This window comes from Ursus americanus, chromosome 4, assembly GCF_024610735.1.
Source record: "Ursus americanus isolate L20-20 chromosome 4, mUrsAme1.1.p, whole genome shotgun sequence".
NCBI classification, from domain to species: Eukaryota; Metazoa; Chordata; class Mammalia; order Carnivora; family Ursidae; genus Ursus; species Ursus americanus.
In genome coordinates this window covers 74,934,328-74,959,115 of record NC_142130.1, presented here as the reverse complement: position 1 = coordinate 74,959,115, position 24,788 = coordinate 74,934,328, and the positions used below count along the sequence as shown (strand labels likewise).

Below are 24,788 nucleotides of genomic sequence, written 5' to 3'. Positions count from 1 at the left end.
ATGGCATATGGTCCACTTCATTCTAAAGGAGGAAAAGTGACCCCAAATGCCACCACTCTCAACCCCTACTTACCAACCTCTTCATATTCCTTTCTACAAGGTTATAGATGACATCGAAAGGACCAAAATATGAAGGGAAAAGAAAAGAAGTGGGGGGAGAAAACAGAGAAAGACGTGGCATTCTCCATACCTACTAGAAAAGCCTTGAACTCTAGACTTACATCCCTATACATGTCTAGACAGGTAACAGAAAGAGGTCTTAGACTCTTTAATTCTCTAATGAAGTTTGAAGAACATATTTAAATTGTTAATACTTTTTTTGGAACATTTCATTGTAGCATTTATGAAACAGCTATGAAGCAATACCACTGTCCTGGTCAGAGACCGAGAATGCCACATACCTGATGATCCTGTGATTTACTGTGTAACAGAGCAATCCAAACCTAGGCAGCTCAAAGCAGTACTCATTTAATGACATGGAGAGGATGTGGGTGAGCCACCTAGATCACTCTTGAAGACTGAGGCACTCATTCCCCCGTCCCTTGGGGTGTTGGCAGCAGAGGGATGGTTCTCAGCTAAGTTCTTCCCCGGCAATCACACTACTCCAAAAAGAGCCACCTCGTCCAATAGGTAGCCCCCATGTAATTACTGGTCCTTCTCATAGGATTGGCTGGTGCCTTTTTGATGACTACATTGCAGTTCAAGCCTTCATCTGTGCAATCTGACCTCCTTTTCTTCCCCATAAGAATTGAACTCAAGTGCACTCCTCAATAAGTCTTTGCATATGAAGCTCTATCCCAGAGCTTATTTCCCAGTAAACTCAGTCAAAAATCTAACAGCACCTGGGGTGACAACAATGATGGAAGAAGTCTATGTTTACTTTGGAAGCCGTGGGGGTGACCAGGTGGGACTGAATCAGCCACGCGGGGCACTTGTTACACTTGCTCCCATCAGGGAAGCCTCAGAATGGCAACCACGCAACCAAGGGAAATGGCTCTGAGTGCTTCCTGGGGTGAGCCTTGTCCTCTATTCCATTCAGCACTGTGCTGGAAAACTGGCTCTGGGCGGCAAAAAAAACCCTGAGCTCTGATATATAGGCCTGAAATAGTTTGGCTGGTTTCAAACTATTGACGTTTAACAACTGGGCTCATCAAATTCCTAAATATTTCACAATAAGCTCTTGGGGAGCAGTAAGAGCCACCTCCAGGGCACAAGTGCAGGTGAGCACACGGTGCTGCTCAGACTTGCGGAGCAACATGAGCACGAAAGTTGGTATAAGCAGGAAAATGAGCAGAAATTCTGGTATAAGCCTGTCAGGGGCTCAGGCTTGTTGAGGCATGAGAATCAGAAGTTCATAGTAACTAAGCGCAGCAATCAAATGCTCTTTGAGTGAATTTGAATGCAAGGTGTAAAGAGAATAGGAGCTACTGACATGGCAGAGTAAAAGCTAAGAACGCAGATGCAGTGACTCTACAGGGACCGAGAAGCAGTGAAAACTATGAGCAAGCAGTTGGTGTAATGCCAGGTAACCAAATGGTGGCGAGATCAGAAACGGAAAGACACTCCAAGTGATACAGAGACCAGAAGAGTCACTGAGCTGTCTCAGTGGTGGGGCCATCCACTAGAGAGCAATCAGTCTGCACCATAGAGATGGTCCCGGCGAGCTGCATTTCACCCCAGACAGCTGTGTGGGGCTGAGTGTGCTGCCTGTCCTGCTACATCTCCATCTTCCTCATTTTCACATATGTCCTCACAGTCAGCCCCTATTATTTGAAGCAATTAGAAAGAATCTCTGTTGCTTGCAAAGACACGAGTTTATTAACCCCAGGTCACTGCCTGAACTGAATAGCCGCAAGGCAGAAACAAACTCAGTGTACAAAGGTTGTTGACATCATCAGAGGCAATCTAAAATAGAAGCAGGAACCAAGGGAGAGACAAAGCTATTTTCTTCTGAGGGTTTAAATATCCGAGGGTTTAAATATCCATCGGGAGCAGCGGGATTAAATCACTCCTTTGCCCTGCTAGTGAAGGGAAGGACTGTTGGGGTCTTAGGTAACACTCAGTCATTCATTCAACAAATAGTGAATGAACGTCTATTCTAAAAGCCAACAGTATATGTTGGGCTCTGGGGATACAATAGTAATCAGAAACAGACACAGACTCTCCATCATGAAGCCTAGAGTTTAGTGGAAGAAATAAATATTTTATGAAAAGCAAACAAAAAACTGTCCAGAGAAAACATAGAACTTGACTGTGCTAAGAAGGAGAGTTAAATGGTTCATGAGATTTCACAGTGAGGTTAAGGTGACTGACTTTGTTGGGGAGATCAGAGAATTCCCTAAGAAGCGATAAGGTATTGATAAGGAACAATGCGTTCCAGGGAATAGAGGAGGAAGAAATATTGAGGAAAACTGGAAACAAGATGTGCCAAAGCATATGCAAAGGGAACATGGGGACTGACTGACCTTTGGATTCAAAGCAGGGTCCCAGACCAGCAGTATCTGTATTACCTGAAGCTGATTAGAAATGCAGAAATTTCAGGCCCCATCCCAGATCTACTCCATCTACTTCATTCTGCATTTTAACAAGATTCCCAGGTGATCTGTATAAATTTTAGCACTTGGGAAACAATAGAATACTGGTGTGGCTGCATCTAAGAAAGTGAGGGGTGAGGCGTGGTGTGGGCCAAGGCTGGACACGCGGACAGAAAAAAAACACCCAGAGCTTCCTTGGCCACATTGAGGAGTTTGGCTTTATCCTAAAAGTACTGGGAAGTTATGAAGTGTGGATTTGTTAGGGGGAAGTAGGAGGGAATCAAGTTGCAATGTAGAAACTTATTAGGCAGGAGTAGGATTAAATGTGATTTGCAGGGTGCATGTGTGTCTCAGTCGGTTAAGTGTCTGCCTTCGGCTCAGGTCGTGATCCCAGGCTCCTGAGAGCCTGCCTCTCCCTCTTCCTCTGCCCTTATCCCACTCCTCCCCTCCCCCTACTTCCAGGCATGCACACACTCGCACTCTCTCTGTCTCTCTCTCTCTCAAATAAATAAAATCTTTTTAAAAATGTGATTTGCAATTAGACTAGTACAGTGGTCCAGGCAAGAGAATGTGAAAGTTTAAGCTCTGGAGATTGAGGTGGAGTTGGAAAGAAGTGAATGGATCTGAAAAATAGGAAATAATGAGATGACGGTTTGGATTTGGGGAAGGGGAGTGATAAAATATAGGATACTTTCAGACATACACAAATGATTTTCTGGTGTTTGCTGATTTTTACTATCATATTCACAGCACCGACAATTATGCCAACAGGTCCCCAATATTTGTTGAATAAATGAAGGATTGAACCGAAAAGAAAATCTGAGAGATAGTTTTAGGGAAATGATCATGAGTTAGGCTTTGGAATTGTTGGGGGCTAAACTGTGTCCCCCAAAAAGATATGCTTAAGTCCTAACCCCCAGTACCTCTGAATGTGACCTTATTTGGAAATAGGGTCTTTGTAGATGGTAATCAAGTCAAAATGAGGTCATATTGGATTAGGGTGGGCCCTAAATATAATAACTGGTGTTCTTATAAGGAGAGAGAGATTTGGAGATATGCAGACACACATGGGGAAAGGCAGCCACTTGAAGATGGAGGCAAAAATTGAAGTGATGCTTCCACCAGCTATGCATGCTGATTGCAGGCAACCACCAAACCCTACAAGAGAAGGTCATGGAACATATCCTCCCTTAGAGCTTCCAGAAGGAACCAACCCTCCTGAGACCTTGATCTCAGACTTCTGGCTCCAGAACTGTGAGAAAATACATTTCTATTGCCTTAAGCCTCCCAGTTTGTGGTATTTTGTTACAGTGGCCTTAGGAAACTAATACAGGAAAGCATTTCTGATATCCAAGAAGAAATGTTTCTTTATAAGTGGTTTGAAATTTGGATCTGAAACTGAACAATTACCCTAATGAAGTCTCTTTGCCAGAACCTACTTTTATTAAGACAAACACCTTTGATTATCTCCCTTTTAACCATGGTGCCCTAGGAAATACGGGTATCCACCTTTGTTGTAAAGAACAGTCTTTGAGATCTCAAGTACCCCTTTGGCAATGTAAGGATTGAGAAAAGAAAGATATAAAAGAAAAGGAAATGTTACAAAAGAAAACAAGATAAGGTAAAGAACATCAATAAGTTGTTCCACAGGAGCGCTCCAACTTCTGCTTCAAGGCTCAGAAGATGCTTTTCTTCTGTTTGAGATTGGCGTGTAATCTAATGACCTGGCTACAGGAGCTTCCCAGAAGTCTTTCGGAGATTTCCTCTAATTTAGTCATCACTTTTCAAGAAGGTCTGGGAGATAACCTTTCTGGGCCTTTCCTAAAATGTAATCATTATCAATTCCCTCTAAGATTCTAAAGGTCATCCTTATTTATCAAGGGCCAGTCTACTTTGCAGGGAGTTGCAACAAGTTCATCATCCATGCTGCTTTATATCCAGCACAGCCTCCAATATAACTGTGCTTGAGTCCCGACTGACTGGGGATTTAGACTCTCTAGGACTGAAGAACTCTTTATTCATCTTGCCTGGGTTTCTGTAGGTTTTTGTGCATGACGGGTGGTCTACTCCTTAAGAGCTGGCCAAGAGAGATTACCCTAGGCTGGTCCTAGAGTATGGCTTTGAGCAGGACTATGAAAATTAATACGAGCCACTAAAGGTCAACAAACAACAAAGACATTTCACATACAATTTCAAATGACACATGCTTCAAGAGCTCACATCTAGTTCAGTCATCCAGGGCTTGAAAGCATATCTTCATAGATATAATGCATGAGTGGTGCTGAAGGATTCCAAGTTGGTCTACCTAATATAGTCAAACTCACTGAATGTGATTATATCTGATAAATGATTACTGTATGAAACTCTATCCAGAACTCTCTCTTGGAACTCCTGGAACATACAGACCTGACAACCAAATCAAAGGGGGCCTCCCTCTTCTCCCCCTGGTCCTATCCCTATACACCAGCTTCACAATCAGAAGTAAATATTTCTACAGCTCTAAGCCAAACCAAACAAAAATCCTCTAGGCAATACACAGAAATGGATTTGTGCAGTAGACAACTACAGGTGGTCAGGGAGAAATGGCTAAGTGATCTCTGTCCAGGCCTCTTTCTCCCATTGAAGTCTTACCTTTCTCCTGGGCTCCCCTTACTGCCAACTGCTTAACTAAATAAACTTCTGTGCTACATGGATCCTCTCTGCAGACCTAGCCATGAACCAACACCTTGTTTTTCCCCTTCCCCAACAACAACAATAACAAAAACTAAAATAAAAGAAAGTACAAAAGCACGAGTAAAGGTTCAATTTACATGCCACTGCCAAAGTTGCCCATACATCGGGGAGCAGACTGATGCTAATACCTAGGAAGCAACTGTCACCAATTTGGCAAGCTTACAGCACAGCTGTGCCCTTGCCCTCCTCTTTCCCCAGCCGGAGAGGGTGAAGCTAGTCTTCCTACCTCAGCACTTGCTACTGAAACCATGTTAGCTATGAGTTGGCTCATGCAGACTCACTAAAGCACAAATGTCAGATGGATTGGAGTGGACAGAAGAGAGAAATAAATAATTTAAGACTCTGATCTCTGCTCTGATAAGAAATGTTCAGTGTCATCAAGACAAAGGAATGGTGAGAATTTGGGGAGTTGGAAGCCAACCCTGGCAACTGTGCTACACTTACTTTCATGTCCTCTTTAGAGGTGCCTGAGGCTCTGCAGCCAGTCTCCTTCCTTATCTTTTAAGATCTGGAGTGGGAGGGAAAAGGGAGAGAGCCCCTCAAGCAGGCTCACACTTGCTCAGTGAGAGCAGTGAGAGCATGGATCCCAGCCTTTAAGATAATCTAGGCCTTTTCTTGGGAGAAGATCAAGTGACCAGAGATTTTTTTTTTTAGCCAGGAGCAGTGATTCTGTCTTTGAAAACTCTGCCTGGTTGCAGCTGTTAAGCTCAACTGATCTGTATCAGGGTTGGGATGTGAACCTGTAGGGAGCTGAGAGTACAAAGAAAACAAAAATGTAGAAAAGACAAATAGTCTTAGCTACTCCTCACTTATTTCCTGTACACAGTGTCCATGAAGATTTAAGAGAAACAAAACCAGCAGAGGGAGAGGGAGAGAATTGAGTGGGTGAGGGTAGGAGGAAAAAAGGAGGTGGGGGGGGAGGAGGAAGAAGAGTAGGAGGGGAAAGGAGGATGAAGAGAAGGAAGGAGGATAAAGGGGAGGGAGACAGAAGAGGATGAAGTGATTGAAGAGGAAAATAATGAGGTTTTTAAGCTAATGCTGAACCCCATCTGACTTCCCTAGCCTGCTCCCTGCACCTAAGGCCTCTAATGATTATCCCCCAGGACAAGCTTTTGCCAGTCCCTATTCCATAGTAAGAAATAGGAGATACTCATGCATAGCCTTCCTTCTGATATGACTCAGAATTAACTCAAACTCCCAGGACAGGTCCTGGTGATCCAGTAAGAAAAGCTATATCCCATAGTTGCCCACTAGTCAAGGTTCTTTTGCTACTAAACAAGTCCTGGACTCAGTATCATTTATTTTCCTACCACATATTCCACCTGACTCTCCTCGTTTCTGACTAGTTACTTTCCTAATACTACAGCCCCTTCCTCTAAACCTGCCATCATCTACTCTTAACTAGAGGAATAGAGTCTCTATCCTTCTCCCATCTAGTTCTTGTCTTGCTCCTGTTATTTATTCTATCTTGGGTCTCAAAAAATATAAATCCTCTGGTTACTGGAGGGGAGGTGAGTAGGGGGAATGGGCAAAGTAGGTGACAGGGATTAAAAAGTACACTTATCCAGGCACCTGGGTGGCTCAGTCGGTTAAGCATCAGTTTTCAGCTCAGGTCATTATCCCAGGGACCTGGGATCCAGCACTATATTGGGCTCCTTGCTCAGTGGGGAGCCTGCTGCTTCTCCCTCTGCCTGTAGCTCCCCCTGCTTGTGCTCTCTCTCTCTGTCAAATAAATAAATAAAATCTTAAAAAAAAAATAAAATAAAAGGTACACTTATGATGAGCACTGAATAATGTATAGAATTGTTGAATCACTACATTGTACACCTGAAGCTAATATAACACTCTATGTTAACCATACTGGAATGAAAATTAAAAACTTAATTTAAAAAAGACATTTTAGGGGGCGCCTGGGTGGCACAGCGGTTAAGCGTCTGCCTTTGGCTCAGGGCATGATCCCAGCATTACGGGATCGAGCCCCACATCAGGCTCCTCTGCTATGAGCCTGCTTCTTCCTCTCCCACTCCCCCTGCTTGTGTTCCCTCTCTCGCTGGCTGTCCCTATGTCTGTCAAATAAATAAATAAAATCTTTTAAAAAATAAATAAATAAAATAAAAATAAAAAAGACATTTTAAAGGTATATATAGACAGAAATCCTCAGAATTTCAACAAAATTCGATAAACCAAATTCAATAGTACATTAAAAGGACTATACACCATGACCAAGTCAGATTTATCCCTGGGCTGCAAGGATGATTCAACTTTGAAAATCAATGAATACACCACATTAACATAACAAAGGATAAAATCACATATCATTTCAATTGACGAAGGAATTTACCTCAAAATAATAAAGGCCATATATGAAAAACCCATAGCTAACATCATATCCAAGAGTGAAAAACTGAAAGTTTTTCCTCTCAGCTCAGGAACAAGGTATGGATACCCACTCTCACCACTCTTATTCAACATAGTACTGGAAGTCCTAGACAGAGCAATGAGGTAAGAAGATGAAATAAAAATCATCTAATTTGTAAAGGAAGAAGTATTATCTCTGTTCACAAATGCTATGATCTTATATGTAAAAAACCTTAAAGATTCTAACAAAAAAAATGTTAGAAATAATAAATGAATTCAGCAAAGTTGCAGGATACAAAATCAGCATGCAAAAATCAGTTGTATTTCTATGCACTAACAATGAACACTCTAAAAAGGAAATTAAGAAAACAATTCCCTTTACAACAGTATTACAATAGCATCAAAAATGCGTATTTTATTCTTATTTTATTAATAAGAATAAACATTACTAAGGAAGTGAAAGACCACCAAAGACCACAAACATTGCTGAAAGAAATAAAGAAGGCACAAATAAGGGTACCTGGGTGGCTCAGGCAGTTAAGTGTCTGACTTTGGGTCAGGTCATGATCTTGTGGTCCTGGGATCAGGCCCTGCAATGGGCTCTGCTCTCAGTGCTCTCCCTCTCCCTCTGCCCTTCCCCCTGCTCATGCTCAATCTCTCTCTCTCTCAAATAAATAAAATGTTAAAAAAAAAAAGAAGATACAAATAAATGGAAAGACGTCCATGTTCATAAATTGGAAGACTTAACATTATTAAAATGTCCATATTACCCAAAATAATCTACAGATTTAATGTAATCCTTAACGATGGTATTTTTTACAGAAATAGAAAAGAAATCCTGAAATTCATATGAAATCTCAAAAGACTCCAAATAGATGTAACATTTCTGAGAAGACAGACCAAAGCTGGAGGCCTCACACTTCCTGATTTCAAAACATATTACAAAGCTATAGTAATCAAAACAGTATGCTACTAGCATAAGGACAGATATATACACCAATGAACAGAATAGAGAGCCCAGAAATAAACCTTCATATATATGGTCAAATAATCTTCAACAAGGACAAAAAGTCTACACAATAGAGAAAGGATACTTTTCTTCAACAAATGGTGCTGGGGAAACTGGATATCTATCTGCAAAAGAATGAAGTTGGATCCTTACCTTATACCATATACAAAAATCAACTCAAAAATGGATTAAAGACCTAAATATGAGACCTGAAATTATAAAACTACAAGAAGGAAACATAGAGGAAAAGCTTCCTGATATTGGATTGGGTAATGATTTCTTGGATATGACACCAAAAGCAGAGGCAACAAAACTGAAAATAGACCATCAGGAGTCAATCAAACTTAAAAATTGCACATCAAAGGAAAGAATGGAAAAAAACATTTGCAAACCATATGTCTGACATCCTACAACTACTGCAACTCAACAACAACCAAAACACCAAATAACCTGATTTAAAAATGAGCAAAGGACTTGAATAGATGTTTCTCCAAAGAAGATAAACAAATTGCCAGAAAGCATATGAAAACAATAATCACTGATTATCATAAAATGCAAACAAAAAATGCATTCCCATTAAGATGACTGCTTTCAAGAGGAGGAGGAGGAAGAAGAAAAAGAGGAGGAGGAGGAGGAGGAGGAGGAGTGGGAAGAGGAGGAGGAAAAGGAGAAAAGAAGTGCTGGTGAAGATGTGGAGAAATCAGAACCTCTGTGCACTGTTGGTAGGAATGTAAAATGATTCAACTACTATGTAAAACAATATGGAGGTTCCTCAAAAAATAAGAAATAGAATTATCATATGACTCAGCAATACAATTTCTTGTTATATACACAAAAGGATTGAAAAAGGGATCTTGAAGAGATATTTGCCTACCCATGTTCACTGCAGCATTAAACACAGTAGCCAAGAAGTGGAAGCAACCTAAATGTCTGCAATGAACAAAAGGATAAAGAAAAAATAGACACACACACACACACACACACACACACACACACACACAATGGGATATCAGTCAGCCTTTAAAAAGAAGGAAATCCTGTCACATGGATGAACCATGATGACATCACATTATGTAAAATAAATCAGTCACAAAAAAAAGATATCTACTACATGACTCCACTTATGTGAGGTACTAAGGTAGTCAAACTCATAGAAACAGAAAATAAAACATGGTCACCAAGGGCTGAGGATAAGGGGTAAATGAATACTTGTTCAATGGGTAGAGTTTGAGTTTTGCAAGACAAAAAAGTTCTAGAGAGTGGCTGTACAACAATATGTATATAGTTAACACTATTGTACTATACAGTTAAAAAAGCTTAAGATAGGGGTGCCTGGGTGGCGCAGCAGTTAAGCGTCTGCCTTCGGCTCAGGGCGTGATCCCGTCATCATGGGATCGAGCCCCACATCAGGCTCCTCCGCTATGAGCCTGCTTCTTCCTCTCCCACTCCCCCTGCTTGTGTTCCCTCTCTTGCTGGCTGTCTCTATCTCTGTCAAATAAATAAATAAAATCTTAAAAAAAAAATAGCTTAAGATAGTAAATTTTGTGTTATGTGTTCTTTACTGCAATTTTAAAAAATGTCAAACAACCCAAGTGTCTGTCAACCGATGAATGGATAAACAAATTGTGGCTATATACATAAAGGGAATGCAGCCATGAAAAGGTATAGAGTTCATGCTATAACCTGGATGAACCTCAGAATCACTATGCTAAGTGAAAGAAGCCAGACACAAAAGTTCATATATCATATGACTCCATTTATAGGAAATATGCAGAATTGGTTTAGTCACATATACAGAAAGCAAATTAATGATTGCTGGGCATAGGGGGAAGGGTAGAATCCGGAATAACTGTTCAGTAGTTACAGAATTTTCTTCAGTGATGTTGAACTAGACACAGGTAGCGGTTGCTCAACATTGTGAATGTACTAAATGCCACTGAATTGTTCACTTAAAAATATTTAATTTTAGGGGTGCCTCAGTGGCTCCATCGGTAGAGCATCTGACTCTTGTTCCTAGCTTTGAGTTCAAGCCCCACAATGGGTGTGGAGCATACTTTAAAAAATAAATAAATAATGGGTCACCTGGGTGGTGCAGTCACTTAAGTGTCCAACTCCTGGTTTTGGCTCAGGTCATGATCTCAGGGTTGTGAGACTGAGCCCCACATTGGGCTCAGCATGGTGGGGGGTTCTGCTTGAGATTCTCTCTCCCTCTCCCTCTGCCCCTCTCACCTCACGCTCTCTCTCTAAAATAAACAAATAAATCTTTAAAGATGAATAAATAAAATAGTTAATTTTGTATTATGTGAATTTCACTTCAATAAAAAAAAATAAAGAATTATACATATGGCAGGGTTCTTGGAAAAACAATCTCTTACTATGTAACTAGATTAAATAAGACAATTGGGACCTCCCACCATAAATCCCCTGTTTTAAATCCTACCACTTTGCATGCAAATGTGTGGACATCCACACTTTACCTCATCACTTACTCATTTCATGCTAAGAAAATAAGGTATCCTCATTTAAAGGTAACTCTTCCAAATCCCTCCATCCTTCTTTCAGCTCTCATTCTTCCAACTTTCCCTCTTCTCTTAAATTTCAATTTCTTCCTTTCTATTCTTTTCTCCTCTTAGCCTGTAAATAGTACCAAGTCACCACCGCCAAATTCCGCTAACCTTGTACTGCTTTCTATAATTTGTCTCCTTCCATTCTCTCCCAAGTTTCTCAAAGAGCAGTCAACACAAAGTGAAGTCACTTCTGCTTCAATTTGCCTCCCCAAGCTCACCAAGGCCTCTATACTATCAAATTTAATGAATGTGTAAGTCTTTATTATAAAAATGATTCCTTTGATTGCTTCCCATGGTCTTTGGTTGCTATTTTCTCCATCCACTCTTAAAATATTCTTGTTCCCAAGGGCCTGTTCTCAGCCCACTCATGCTGCAAGCTCAGTGTAATTTCATCCACTCTTGAGGTTTTTAACAACCACCTACATGAAGATGATGAGTCTCTAATCTATACCTTTGACTGAGACTTCTCCCAAAGCTTCAGACACATACGCAGTTTCTTACTCAACCTTTCCACCTGGATGCCCCATGGGAACCTCAAACTCAGCATGTCTAAAATAGCACATCAACCTTCATACAAAGCTTTCTCCTTCTGTATCACCCTCAGCCACCCACTTAGCCAAGCCAAAAACCTGAAAGTCACCTTTGAAACTTTGCAATTCGTCATTCCACTCTCTCCTTTAAATGTATTTTAGAAATCACCTAATTCTGCTAATTATACCTCTTAAGTATTTCTCGGAATTGTAGATCAGAAGATGAAATCATGTCACTCCCTCCTTCAAATTCTCCTATGCCTTTCCATCGCACTCAACATAAAATGAAAATTCCAAGGCCCCACATCATCTGCCTTCCCTCCCAAACCACACCGCCTACAGTTTGGACCCCATTCCTGGCCTCTAGTCACATGTGTCTTTTTCTGTTCCTCAAACACCCAAGTTCATTCATATCTCTAGGTTGTGCCATTCGAGGTTTCCTCTTCCTGGAAAGGTTTCCTGCCAGTTCTTTGCACAGTTGGCTCTTTCCTCATATCTACTTCTCATCACAAAAGATATCTCTGAGCCCTCATCTTGCCCCACCACCTTCAACAAGCAGACTTTCTTAAACACATCACCACTTTTCTTTTCTTTTTTTTTTTCTTTTTTAAGATTTTATTTATTTATTAGATAGAGAGAGACAGCCAGCGAGAGAGGGAACACAAGCAGGGGGAGTGGGAGAGGAAGAAGCAGGCTCATAGCAGAGGAGCCTGATGTGGGGCTCGATCCCAGAATGCCAGGATCACGCCCTGAGCCGAAGGCAGACGCTTAACCGCTGTGCCACCCAGGCGCCCCACCACTTTTATTTTCTTCATGGCACTTATCACTATTTGAATCATGATCTGTATATTCCTCACTGTCTCCTTTACTAGGATAAGCACTTATCATTTTGGGAAAATTATATTTTTTTAACTTGGTTTTGTTCCATCTCCCCTGCTAGAATTTAAAATGAATGAGAGCTGAGACCTTGTATATATTTTATATAATCCATTCCAGTCCCACTTCCAGCGGATCATGGATTGCTGGTGTGATATTGCTGATTCCCCAGCATGCTTTATGCCTGGTCTTAACTGAAATATGACAAAGAAAGAGAAAGAAAACAAAAACAAAAACAAAAACAACTCCCCCCATTCACTTTCTGAGAGGAGTCTGGAGCTCCCAATTTCTGAGTGGTGCTAAAAGTATCTTAGCCCTCACAGTGATAGCACCATGTTCACATAAATACTCCATGACTCAACATTTATTAGGCACCTTCTATGTGCCTTGTACTATATTAAGGGTTGTGTAGGTGTGATATTGTGATTTATAATAAGAAATATATATTTGGTCTTCGTGCCAAATATATATTTTCTGGCACAGAACTGCTAAAACACTTGTGATTTCCTCAGTGATGAGAGCAATAAAGGCATCTTTTGTTATGTTGGTGAGTGACTTTTAGAAAGCCCCTAGATAACCTAAAGATGGGGCTGATTGCCAGAAAAACCAGCCATGTGATTTGAGGGTTAAAACTTTCAGTCCTACTTCCCTGACCTCCTGGAAGGGGAGAGGGGCTGAAGAGTGAGTTCAATCACCAACGGCCACTGATTTAATCAATTATCTATGTAATTAAGCCTCCATAAAAATCCAAAAGGATGGGGTTTGGAGAGCTTCCAGGTTGCTGCGCATGTGGAGATTTGAAGAAGAATGGTATGCCTGGAGAGGGCTTGGGGGCTCCATGCCCTTTCCCACATACCTTGACCTATGTTCTCTCTTCATCTGGCTACAGGTTCTTATCCTTTAATATCCTTTGTAATAAATTGGTAATCTAGCAAGTAAACAAATTTCCTGAGTTCTGTGAGCCACTCTAGCAAATTAATCAAGCTCAAGGACAGGGCTGTGGGAACCTCTGGTTTATAGCCAATTGGTCAGAAGTACAGATAACCACCGGGATTTGTGACTGGTGACTGAAGTCCAAGGAGGGAATCTTGGAAACCTCCAATCTGTAGCTGCTCGATCGCAGAAGCACAGGAAACAACACAGGTAACAAGCACAGACTGACATCTGAAGCTGAGGGCAGTCTCGTGGGATGGAGACTTTTTTTTTAAGGAGGGGAGGGGCAGAGAGAGAATTTTAAGCAGGCTCCATGCCCTGTGTGGAGTCTGAGGCAGGGCTCAATCTCACAACCCTGAGATCATGACCTAAGCTGAAATCAGGAGTCGGATGCTTAACTGACTGAGCCACCCAGGTGCCCCTGGGGTGGAGAGTTTAACCTGTGGAATCTGATGCTATCTCTCAGTAGACAGTATCAAAATTGAGTTAAATTGTAGAACATCTGGCTGGTGTCACAGAATTGTTTGGTGCTGTGGGTAAAAAACCCACCCATTGGAACCAGGTGCTCAGAAGCATTGGTGGGTTACACCGGGGAATTCAGCACTATCTCTGACCTTAAAAAGCTCATTTTTGTCAGGGAAAACACACAAGCAACTGTAATTGTGGTAATCAAATATCTTAGATTATCTGAGATGATTCTGATTGCTGGGTCACGTGTCCTCGTTTGTGATTCACGGTATCTTGACTTTGTAACTATAAACTTAAATTATGAAAGATTTATATCAAGTTCTTTGGGAGTATGAGAGAATTAATTCTGCTGGTACTGCCAGGGGAAACTTCACAAAAGATCACTTAGTTGGATCTCAGTGTAAATGTAGCATTTTTCCAACTGGAGAAGATGAGAAACAACATTAGAGTAAAGACAAAAACATGAGTAAATGTACAGAAGTGAGTAGGATCATCAGGTTCTAGGGGAGAGAGAAAAAGAAAAAAAAAAAAAACCACAAAGGTGAATGGCTACAGAATGATGGGAATTTTGTGGTCGAAAGCCTTGAATGTCATGGTGAGGAACGTTGATTTTTTTTTTTTTCCTCCCTTGAGTTCACTGGTTCCTCACACCTGTGCTCAACTGGCTACATAAGAATTACCTGGGGGCACCTGGGTGGCTCAGACAGTTAAGCATCCGACTCTTGATTTCATTTTCGGCTCAGGCCATGATCCAGGGTCATGAGACAGAGCACAAAATCAGGCTCCAAGCTCAGTGTAGAGTCTGCTTGAGAGTCTCTCTCTCTCTCTGCCCCTCCCCTGTGCTATAAATTAACAGACAAATGAATCTTAAAAAAAATAATAATAATAATAATAAATATATATATATATATATATATATATATATATATATATATATATATATAACTGGACCGCTTGTTTAAAATACATATTTCTGGGGGCCACATCTGGATAATCTGTATAATCTGATTCAGACCATTTGTAATGGACCCCCGAAATCTTCCTGAGAAATTCATATGATGAGCTCAGGTTGGGAACCATGATTATAGAAAATGGAGGAAGCCCTTCTTAGTCTTGCTTCCCTGGCATTACCAAGATCCCAAACTGGTCAGTTCAGCCTTTGGGAGTTCCCAAATAGGCCAAGAAGTAGACTGTCCCATATCTACTGGAGAATGGGCTCTAAATTTAGCCCAGCTGCTACTATTCATTGTCCAGTGCGCTTTGGCACTCAACGTCCATTGGGTCTGCGGCCTTCCCCCACCCTCATCATGTACCCACTGCATGCAACTGGGCTTCTGTCTCAGTGTTCTCATCAGCAATCAGTTTTCTGCTAGACCTGTGGCTTCTGGAAGAACTCCAAGTTACCTGGTTGGGGTCTGACAATCTGCCTAGCCCTGACACTCCTCTCTCCGTGGGCCTGGACTGTTAGTGAAGGTTTTACTTCAAAGCAAAGAGAACCCCAGGGACACTTGTCTTCACCAGGATCATCAGAGTTGTGTCAAACAAAGGTTTTTAGTAGAAGGATGCCATAATTGGGTCTGTGTTTCAGGAGGATGGATTACCAAAAAATAGAGGGAAATGCAGGAACATATTTAGAAAGCTGCTCTGGTAGGTTAGAGGGAAAGATATTGAAAAAATTTACAAAGCAGTGGCCAAGAAAATGCAGAGGAAGGGAGTGGGACCTTGGGCACAGATTAGGGGCAGAAGGAACAAAAGAAAAGATGTTGCCAAGGTTTCTAGTTTTATAAAGTGATATTTTAGCTGAATTAACTATTTGTTTCCATATAACTTGTTACTTATTTTTTAATTTTATTCCAAGTTTTCATTGTGTGGGGAAGCACCATCATCAAGTGGTATCTCAGTATGTCGCAGTCCATTTGTAAAAAACACTGTAAGTAGCACAGTGTTGAAAGCCTTTCTCCTGGCCTGAGCTAATTTTCTCCATCACAAATATCAAAAGGGCCTGGAAATGCACAAAGCAATTATTTCAAGCACCAAAAGTAATACCATTATTCTGACCCCAAAGTAATCCCTTCTAATGTTATTTTAGAAAAATAAAAAGCATTAATAGTTTATCTGAAAGATAAGACTCCTTTTGCATTCAAGATTGCTAACCTAAAAAAAAGGGGGGGAGCAGGCCACTCATCTTCTTGTCCTTTTTTGTTCACATTGAGAGTTTTCAGCTTTATTTAACAATTTTACTTCTGACTAACTTGAACCAATTGAACACTCCATTGAATATTCAAGAGAATATCTATTTCTCTCGAGATTCTGAGAGATGTGCTTAGTTAGGGTAGATTTACTTTTAGACCTTACAAATATCATTCAATTTCTAGAGCTATTATCCTAAAACAAAACAAAACAACCCTCTAATGTTCAAATGCTGTCCAACTGTCCTATCTTGATTCCCTGAAAGACTATAGCTGCCTCCTTTATTCTGCTTGAATTTGCTAAGTAGGACCAATAGTAAAATTAAGCAGTAAACCTGCTGATGAATTCCTCACCCCTAATTTGGCTAATGTCCAACTCTAAATTAGAATACAACCAAACCTTCAGGTTTTACTTACAAAGAAACTTGATTCATACACTGAGCCTATCAGCTCCTGAAATGTAAACTTGCCTTTCTGACTTACCAGCCATAACCACTAGAGAGGTCACTACAAACCTGTAAACAAAAGCAACTCTTTCTTTAACCAGAATTTTATTTTTCCTGGCTTTCTTCTTTCAACAAAATAAGGAAATGATTACCAAACTCCATTTCTCCTATGTCCCCCAATTACTTTCCTACTGTGGAGACAGATTTAACAACATGCACTGCAAACTTATTTTCCTCTTTGATGAGTTCGTTTCAGTCTCCTGTGTTCAGGAAGGAGGAACAACCCCTCTTTCCAAAGAGTAGATGAATAATTGCTTACAAATAAGAAGCATGCTTCTGGCCAGAGGAAGGGAGTTGTGAACTCCCTCGTTGGTATCACGTCTGCCGCCAAACAACAATTGGTAGACTGCCCAGTCGTTTTCCACACTCCAGATTCAGAGGGAGGGATGTTGTTCTTCGTTCAGAGAGACCAGAGAATAGAGAAAGTAAAGGAGCAGCAGGTGTGGCCTAATTCGCTGTGGCCTGAACTTCTGACACGAAAAACCTCCTACACCTGCATGTAAGAACAAAGCTCAACTACAACAGGAATTTGGAATCCCAGGCCAAGCTACCAACGATGAGTTTGGAACTGCCTTAAGCCAAGTTGCAAAGAAAGTCAGCACAAGCTAGGACTTGATGGGACGTTTGAGGCCTCGACATCTCCCTCCTTTGTCTTCTTCCTCCCCAGGTGGTGTTTAAGAGTAGAGATGGCATGACGTGAACCCAGAGTTCTCAGGAAATTCAAGAAGAAATGCTTCTATGGAACAAAACTGAACTTACATATCTTCTTAAAAATGCCCTCACTTTTAGTAAAATCTTGTGTACTGGTGAATGGAGCAAATCCAGCTACATTATCCCAATGAAGAAAGAGGAGAGAGGATGTCAAAGAGCCAGAGGCCTCTATACTCCAAGCCTGACAGCCACATCAGATTTTCAATCCTTCCCATAGGGGCAAACATAGGCTCCACGTTATGGGTATTGTGATTGAAGCTTGGAAATGTTACATCACTAGCTCAAGGTCAAATGACTAATACAAGGCAGAGCCTGAGTCTGAACCTAGCATGGCCAAACTTCAAACCCGGGGCTTGTCCTTTGTCTTAGTGGCTTCCAAATGCCAGCCCCTGGGTTTATGCTAGTCCATACTCAGGACCCACCTGGGCAGTACTGTCAAAATGCCTGGGCCCTAGGCCCCAGGAAATCTAATCCAATAGGTCTGGAATGAGACCTGAGAAACTGTGTTTTTAAAGAAATCTCCTTGACATTTTTCTGCCACCAGACTTGGGAACCATGGCAGTATATAAGTCTCCTAAGCCTTTTTCTCCAGCAATTAATTAATTGATTTCGTGGAAATCTTAGCTCATCTCCCAAATCAAAGTATAATACATCTGTCACTCTTTGGAAATGTATCTGCTCTTTCTATGAACCATGGAAACTATTTTCAACATATTTAAAGTTTCAGCAGTCCTTTAGAAAATGTCCTTGAGCTGGAACTTAGGGGTGCTTCCTTATGTTCTGAAAGTCCATTCTTGGGGCTAATTTATCACCCACAATTATCTTGCTGCAAAACTTTATAGTTTCCCGCAGGGTTCCAGATTTTCCTTACTTCTTGGTGGCTCACCATGCCAGGGCTACCGATGCTCTGGGCAAACTCCCCATCTCTCAGATATTTTTGATTTACTGAGCCTTTGGGGCTTTACTTATTTTAGACGTAGGCCTATGCACATGTTTCAACCAATTTTCTAAAATACACTTCTTCCTAAGACAGCTGTTATTTTGGCTTCTTGCTAAGGATTCTGTTGAGCATCTCTTGGGACCTGAGGTGAAGTTTTTTATATCCGTATACTCTCCAGTTAGAGGTTGTTTTTCCCCCCATGTCCAGGTCTCCAAAGCTATTTCTTCCACTCCTTCACCCCTTTTCTGTTAAGGGATCCACAGCTAGACTAAAGCAAGGTTCAGCCAATTATGACCCTGGGGCCAAATCTAGCCTGGCACCTGATTTTTGTAAATAACATTTTATTGGAACACAACCAGCCCCATTCATTTGCCTGTCTATGGCTGCTTTCACGCCACAGTAGCAAAAGTGAGTAGCTCCAAGCAGAAAGAGACCATAAGCCTTCAAAGCCAGAAGTATTTGTTAACTGGCCCTTTACAGAAAAAATTTGCCAATCCCTGAACTAAATGAACATTTCCAGTGAAAATATTTCTAAATTTTCCTCTGACAGAGAGACACCATATATACTTCCAGGGTTGCCTCAAACCACATATGTTATGAGAATTTTGTCGTTTGCCTGTTTTTCTTTATTTTTAATCCATAACTTTAGGGTACAACATTCATATTCTTTTTTCAATCCCATGTTCAGATCACACTGGTTATCAAAGAGGCACTATTAGGACCTAACTAGGACAGACAGTCTTGTCAATAAAAGCCACTCTTTAATATATATTGAGTCACCTAGTTACTTGTGTGAGGGTAACGGGTATGGAGAAGACTATGCGAATCTCTATTAATTTGTCATGATTCTCTCCGATTAACCTTTCCTCCATGTACTAAAATGAACCCCAGTTTCACCAATTTGTAACTTGTATTGCTGATAAGAAAAAAGAAAAATTTTTTTCTTTTCATTTTCTCCAAGCTGTCTTGATAACTGGTGATGGTACAAAGTATGTATCTAATAAAACATTAACCCAGGAAAATACGTTTTTAAGGGGAAAAAAAATCTCATTTCTTTCTCTGAAAACAAAAAAAAAGTGTCTTAAAAGCCTCGTCGTTGTTTTCAAACCGCACAAAGTTACTTCAAAAATCTTGAGATTTGATATTTAATGACTGTAGAAGAGCACCTGGCTTGTAACTAAAATCTGCACCTTGTCTTTATGCTAACGATCCAAGTTATTGAATTTAAAAGTGCCAGCGCGCCCTCTTGTGGTGCGTTTTAGTTACTGTTCTTTTTTACCCGTCATTTTGAAGTTCGGTATGAACCCATTAAATTTTTATGTAAGTCACTTTACAAGAGACCACTCTATCTTACATTTCATCTGTGATTGAGTCTTATGGAACAATAATCAATAATACATGCTTGCAGAATGAACTGCTATAATTACACCGGGCTGTAACGAAATATGATTATCACTGTTTGACGTCCACCGTGGGTTCCTAAGAACAGAAATAAACCTGCAACCCATTTTGGTCCATAGACTACTTTGTAGGAGGAAAAAACATAAAGTCTACAACTATCATGGGCTGGCATATCGGGTATTCTAAGGAATTTCTACCTACTCCACTTCCCAATTGGAGGATGTGGCTATATACATAAGTGTAAATATTTTTATTAAAGGGCACATGAAGATTTCCATATATAGAAAAACAAAAAGGCTTTATCGAAGTCAAATCTACATCCCAGTTTCTGGTTCCCTCCTTTCAAGGGGAGTTTTGGGTACCTGTTCTGGACTCTTGACTATGAATTAATTGGTTTGGGTTACCGTCCAAGCTCCAAGGATCCCCTGTGTTATATTTTCGCACTGGTGAGACCAACTACCCATAATGTCTCCTCTGGACTACCTGGGCTTTTTTTGTTGTTATCACTTTTTAAAATATGTCCAAGTCCTACCACTTACTGGAGTAATTGGAAACGCTTGATCAAGTTACTTTTATGTTCTCGGCTTTACTTTCTCATCTGTAAAATGGAGGTGTTAATGATGACAGTGTTCTATAGCTGTCATGAGGATTAAATATGAGGATGAAAGTTAAGGTACCTGTCTTAGGGCTGGGCACATGAGGAGAGATTCGTAACTGTTACCATTAGTATTACTATTAGCTTTCTGAACATATTTGAACACTGTGATTTCTTAATATTCCCCTTCTCTTTTTATCACTCTCCACTTTTTCAGTATATTTTTGGTCTGTTTTATTAAAATTTTTGTTTATGTTTGCCTTTGCTTACTGTGTGGCAATGGAAAAGTTAGATTTAAAAGTGGGGGTTCAGGCACCTGGGTGGCTTAGTCGGTTAAGCATCTGCCTTTGGCTCAGGTTGTGATCCCAGAGTCTTGGGACTGAGCCCTGCATCACGCTCCCTGCTTAGCGAGGAGTCTGCTTCTCCCTCTGCCCCTCACCCTGCTCATGCACCTTCTCTCTCTCAAATAAATAAAATCTTTAAAACACCCCCCCCCCCCAAATAATACTGTGGGTTCTTGGGGCACCTGCTGTCTCGGTCTGTGGAGCATGTAACTCTTGATCTTGGAGTCAGGAGTTCAAGCTCCATGTTGGAGGTAGAGATAATTAAAAAAAAAAAAAAGGTGAGTCCTTGTTTCAGAGCCCTGCATTTCAATTGACTTGTCGCTGTCTCTAACACATTAAGACTGCATCGCAGGGCCAATACCTAGAAAGGTGAATGTCGGAATAGCTCGGTGCTACTCAGGTATAAATCTTTTCGGACGCTCTTTTTATTGGAGAGCTGAAAAAGGCCTTTTGACAAGATGTTTTAAAAGCATAGAGCACAATATAATGAAGTACTTACTGTTTGTCTTTTCAGTGGTCAGGAGATTCTTCTGCATTTATCTGTAAGTTTCTAATACAAGTTGCTTTTGTGGAAAAAACAAATCTCCCCACATCATGGATCTGTCTATATTAGAAGAATAAACATAGAATATGGTACGTTACTAGACAGAACAGATGCTCCAGCTATTGAGGGTATATTTTTTGTCCACGGTTTCATTAAACATCAAGAGTGACTTTCTAGGACAGCTCCAGCTGAAAAGTATTTATTTTAAAGATGTTTATTGATTGATTGATTTGAGAGACAGAGAGAGCACATTTGCGAGACAGGGGAGGGGCAGAGTCAGAGGGAGAAGCAGACTCCCCGCTGGGCAGGGAGCCAGATGCGGGGCTCACCCCACCACCCTGAGATCATAACCTGAGCCGAAATTGAGAGCTGGACGCTCAACCTACTGAGCCACCCAGGTGCCTCCCAAAGTACTGATTTTAGAAACCCTTATGTTTTGAGTCCCCTGCACTGCTATGCCATCATGTCAAGGTCCTTACACTCACAATTAGTGCTTAAACATGTTCGAGTCTTCTTGCACAACTCGCGTTTGGGGGTATCTCAATCTCCTCATTAGGTGTAGCAACCCTAAGACATGCTGAAAAGAGGGAGAGGGAGCAGGGAAGAGAGAGATCCTTTTCAATTAAGAAACTCCAGATAGTATTTTTTTTTAAAGATTTTATTTATTTATTTGTCAGAGAGAGAGCACAAGCAGGGGAGTGGCAGGCAGAGGGAGAAGCAGGCTCCCAGCTGAGCAAGGAGCCCGATGTGGGACTCGAGCCCAGGACCCTGGATCATGACCTGAGCTGAGGGCAGACACTTAACTGACTGAGCCACCCAGGCATTCCCAGATAGTATTTAATAAAGCAGATTTTTACCTATGCCCTCCCTGTTATCCACGATTGTTGTCTGTTACCCAGGAATGAAATGTTGAGTTGCAAGGTATGATCACTATAGTAACCAGAAGGGGACTGGAACGTTGAAAACGTGGGTAGATGTTAAATTTAGATCAAAGTGAGTAAATGTCACATTATCAATCCTATTCCTGTAGGGGCTAATTTTCTTCAACAGATTTTCCTTATATATCACAAGAAAGGCCCTTTTTTCTCCTTTGTGCCAATTTTCAAAACCATTTAAATTAGCACATTTTTTTTCCCTTTTGGTTTGTTTTCAGCAATCACTGGTTTTGGTTTTTCAAACTGTAACTTAAAATAACCATATCCCAATGCTATTTAGCTTTCAGTGGATGACAAATAATACAAATGTCTTATGTTTTCTGGATACACACTTTTAAGTGATTTTTTTTTTTAACATCAGAAATGCACCATCTGACCTGCATTGTGACTGTTGGCTGTAAATCATTCATAGTTGACGTGTTGTAGGGTTTTAGTGCTTGTTGTGGTGTTAAATTCCCTACCCACAAACAAACAGCCTTCAAACTACTCAGATGAGATCAAACAGTTGATGGCATTTATATTTTTCTAGGCATCATAAAGAAGGATTCAATCCCACAAAATTAAATGCCTTTAGGGGAAAAAAAGTGACTACGTGGATATTTGACATCAAAGACAGAAATATCTTTCCATTCAGTGTTCCCAAATCCAAGCAGCCTTTTTCATTTTTTAAAAATTTTATTTATTTATTTATTTATTTATTTATTTATTTATTTATTCATTTATTTATTTTTTCTCCCTTCCCTTTCCCTCTTGGCTCTCTGAATTATAATTAGGAACTTGGAGGGTAGATTTGACCTTCCCTTGTGCTCTTATTTTGATAATATACCAAGTCTAATGGAGGATTAGATCCATTAGATCCATTAGATCTGCTTCTTCACAAATGATTGATTCTGTTTCTTTGGTGTTCCTGACACAGTTCTGTAGCGTATTGGCAACTGTCTTATCAACAGTAAACTCCTGAAGGACTGTGATCCACGCAGTGCAAAAACACATGTTGTTAGTTACGTGTCTTTCTTTGTCCATCACCTACTGTTGTCTAAAAATAATGGCTGCTCATGACCCAGCTTTTTACTAACACTCAGGAGAAGTTGGCCTTCCTTGGATCATGTCTCTGGAAGAGCCAGGTGAAGGGCTGTATCATGGAAGACTGTAACATGCTTCTAACTAGACCGCCCCCCCCCAATATAGCGAGCATCTGCCACTGGTCAGGACTGAGGAGCGGGTGCACTGTTTCCAGGGTTCAGCATGAGCAGCTAGATGCAGTTCATCATCAAATACATCCTCCCTTTCTTCTGCCAAAATTCCAAGAAGAAGGCACAGTTCATTACCAAAGAGAACCCTACTAGTAACTAGTCCAGACACACAAGAAGGCCAAAGGATGTCCGCAAGTGAAATATTTATTTTCCAACGAGCTGCCTGATAGTCTTTACAGAGTCTTTCTTGACTGGGAGCCTGGGAATCTCTTTCCTCTGCAATCTCCTTTCTCTCCCCAGTGATGCCTAACCCCCTCCCTGGAGTGCTGGCTACATCTTGAGAGTAAAGTAGGCAGTACGATTCCTTCAGGTCATGATGACCATTTTTCCTAGACAACCCATCTCCATCATACCTGCAGTGTCTTGTAGAGAGAGGCTTGTAAGAAGAGGCTGAGGCATTTCTCTAATTCTTCGGATTAGAGCATTTAAAATAAAAATAGACCCTGGGGCGTCTGGCTGGCTCAGTCAGTGGAGAATGTGACTCTTGATCTCAGGGTTGTAGGTTCGAGCCCCACATTGGGCATAGAGATTACTTAAAAATAAAATCTTAAGGGGCACCTGGGTGGCTCAGCAAGTTAAGCATCTGCCTTCAGCTCAGTTCATGAACCCAGAGTCCTGGAATAGAGCCCCACTCAGCTCCTTGCTCAGCGGGGAGCCTGTTTCTCCCTCTCCCTCTCCCTCTCTCTCTCATTCTCTCTCAAACAAATAAATAAAATATTTAAAATACATAAATTAAAATCTTAAAAACAAAATAGAAATAAACTTTTCCTTATGACATTGACTATTACAGCATAACATATTTAATGTGCTTTAAATTTGAGTCTCTATTACAAAAATCCCCTCATCAGAGATGAAGAAAGAAGATTATATATATATATAATATACATTATATATATATGTATATATATAACATACATTATATATATATATGTATATATATAACCTCCATTCAAAAAATCCAAACATAAATTTGTACTTTCTTTGAACCAGGAATTGTAGGGAGTACAGAAATGAATAATTCATAGGCACAATCTCAGTGTCTGTGAATTCAGAAATTAACTGGGGGTGGGGTGGAGGTGGTAAAGAGACATATAAAAAGTTAATGGCAGTGCAGTCCTGTAAGAACTTGCATCTAGAGATGAACAAAGTGTGGTGTTTACATCGAGGAAGATCCACTCTGGGTTAAGTTGGAGGCAGGCATAAGAACACAAAAGAAAGGGGCGCCTGGGTGGCTCAGTCGTTAAGCGTCTGCCTTCGGCTCAGGGCGTGATCCCAGAGTCCAGGGATCAAGCCCCACATCAGGCTCCTCCGCTGGGAGCCTGCTTCTTCCTCTCCCACTCCCCCTGCTTGTATTCCCTCTCT

The 24,788-nt window shown here is 40.9% G+C and overlaps 1 long non-coding RNA gene across 2 annotated transcripts in view; it reads right to left on the bottom strand.

Moving 5' to 3' along the window:
* Positions 1 to 20,963: 20,963 nt before the first annotated feature.
* Positions 20,964 to 24,788, bottom strand: part of LOC148110275 (uncharacterized) — a 48,661-nt gene continuing 44,836 nt past the window's right edge. For both annotated transcript variants that reach the window (XR_015724246.1, XR_015724247.1), the window contains exon 7: positions 20,964 to 21,298. This is a non-coding gene — a long non-coding RNA (uncharacterized LOC148110275). The remainder of the gene's footprint in view (positions 21,299 to 24,788) is intronic.